Raw genomic sequence first — 2,333 nt, 5'->3', positions numbered from 1 at the left:
TGGAATTCATATAAAAAATTTTGGAATCCTTATTTTTATTTTTCAAATAATTTTCAAAAAATCCAAAAAAATCATAAAATCATAAAAATCAAAAATTTTTTGTGTTTCTTGTTTGAGTCTTGAGTCAATTTTTATGTTTGGTGTCAGTTGCATACTCATCTTGCATTTTTCGAAAAATTCATGCACTCATAGTATTCTTCATGATCTTCAAGTTGTTCTTGGTAAGTCTTCTTGTTTGATCTTGATATTTTCTTGTTTTGTGTCTTTTCTTGTTTTTCATATGCATTCTTGCATCCATAGAGTCTAAACATGAAAGATTTCTAAGTTTGGTGTCTTGCATGTTTTCTTTGCATATAAAAATTTTCAAAAATAAGTTCTTGATGTTCATCTTGACATTCAAAGTGTTCTTGGTGTTCATCTTGACATTCATAGTGTTCTTGCACTTATCACATGTTTTGATCTAAAATTTTCATGCATTGAGTCTTTTTCATGTTTTTCTCTCTCATCATTAAAAATTCAAAAATCAAAACAATATCTTTCCCTTTTTCACTCATAAATTTCGAAAATTTGAGTTGACTTTTTCAAAACTTTTTAAAACTTAGTTGTTTCTTATGAGTCAAATCAAATTTTCAATTTAAAAAAAAAAATCTTATCTTTTTCAAAATCCTTTTCAAAAATCAAATCATTTTCATTTTTCTTAGTTATTTTAAAAAATTTTAAAAATATTTTTCAAAAATCTTTTTCTTATCTTTATCACATAATTTTCGAAAATAACATTATCAATTAATGTTTTGATTCAAAAATTTCAAGTTTGTTACTTGTTAAGAAAGATTCAAACTTTAAGTTCTAGAATCATATCTTGTGATTTCTTGTGAATCAAGTCATTAATTGTGATTTTAAAAATCAAATCTTTTTCAAAACAAATTTCAATCATATCTTTTCAAAAATATCTTTTTATCTTATCTTTTTCGAAATCATATCTTTTTCAAAAATTTGATTTTAAAATATCTTTTCTAACTTCTTATCTTCTTATCTTTTCAAAATTGATTTTAAAAATTTGTTTCAACTAACTAACTAACTTTTTGTTTGTTTCTTATCTTTTTCAAAACTACCTAACTAACTCTCTTTCTCTAATTTTCGAAAATCCCTTCCCTCTTTTTCAAAATTTCTTTTTAATTAACTAATTATTTTAATTTTTTATTTTAATTTTCGAAAATTACTAACCTTTTTCAAAAAAACTACTAACTCTTTTTCAAAAATTATTTTCGAAAATCCTCTTTCTCTCTCATCTCCTTCTATTTATTTATTCATCTACTAACATATCTTCCTCACTCACCAAAAATCCGAACCCCCTCTCTCTCTCTGAGTTCAGATTTTCTCTTCTTCTTTTCTTCTACTCACACAGGGACCTCTATACTGTGGTAAAAAGGATCCCTATTATTATTATTTTTCTGTTCCCTCTTTTTCATATGAGCAGGAGCAAAGACAAGAATATTCTTGTTGAAGCAGATCCAAAACCTGAAAGGACTCTGAAGAGGAAACTAAAAGAAGCTAAATTACAACAATCCAGCAAGAACCTTTCAGAAATTTTTGAACAGGAAGAGGAGATGGCAGCCGAAAATAATAATAATGCAAGGAGGATGCTTGGTGACTTTACTGCACCTAATTCCAATTTATATGGAAGAAGCATCTCCATCCCTACCATTGGAGCAAACAACTTTGAGCTAAAACCTCAGCTAGTTTTTCTAATGCAGCAAAACTGCAAGTTTCATGGACTTCCATCTGAAGATCCTTTTCAGTTCTTAACTGGATTTTTGCAGATCTGTGATACTGTTAAGACTAATGCAGTAGATCCTGAAGTCTACAGGCTCATGCTTTTCCCTTTTTCTGTAAGAGACTGAGCTAGAGTGTGGTTAGACTCTCAACCCAAAGATAGCCTGAACTCTTGGGATAAGCTGGTCACGGCTTTCTTAGCCAAGTTCTTTCCTCCTCAAAAGCTTAGTAAGCTTAGAGTGGATGTTCAAACCTTCAAACAAAAAGAAGATGAATCCCTCTATGAAGCTTGGGAGAGATACAAGAAACTGACCAAAAAGTGTCCTTCTGACATGCTTTCAGAATGGACCATCCTGGATATATTCTATGATGGTCTGTCTGAATTAGCTAAGATGTCATTGGATACTTCTGCAGGTGGATCCATTCACCTAAAGAAAACGCCTGCAGAAGCTCAAGAACTCATTGACATGGTTGCTAATAACCAGTTCATGTACACTTTTGAGAGGAATCCTGTGAGTAACGGGATGCCTCAAAAGAAGGGAGTTCTTGAAATTGACACT

General features: G+C 30.3%; 1 non-coding gene across 1 annotated transcript; it reads right to left on the bottom strand.

Moving 5' to 3' along the window:
- Positions 1–2,003: 2,003 nt before the first annotated feature.
- LOC112787135 (small nucleolar RNA R71) lies at positions 2,004–2,111 on the bottom strand. Its single transcript, XR_003194565.1, has one exon. It is a non-coding gene; the product is annotated as a small nucleolar RNA R71 (small nucleolar RNA).
- Positions 2,112–2,333: the final 222 nt, after the last annotated feature.

Source organism: Arachis hypogaea, chromosome 20, assembly GCF_003086295.3.
Source record: "Arachis hypogaea cultivar Tifrunner chromosome 20, arahy.Tifrunner.gnm2.J5K5, whole genome shotgun sequence".
Lineage (NCBI taxonomy): Eukaryota > Viridiplantae > Streptophyta > Magnoliopsida > Fabales > Fabaceae > Arachis > Arachis hypogaea.
The sequence above is the reverse complement of the archived record's forward strand: the minus strand, read 5'-3'. Positions and strand labels throughout refer to the sequence as shown.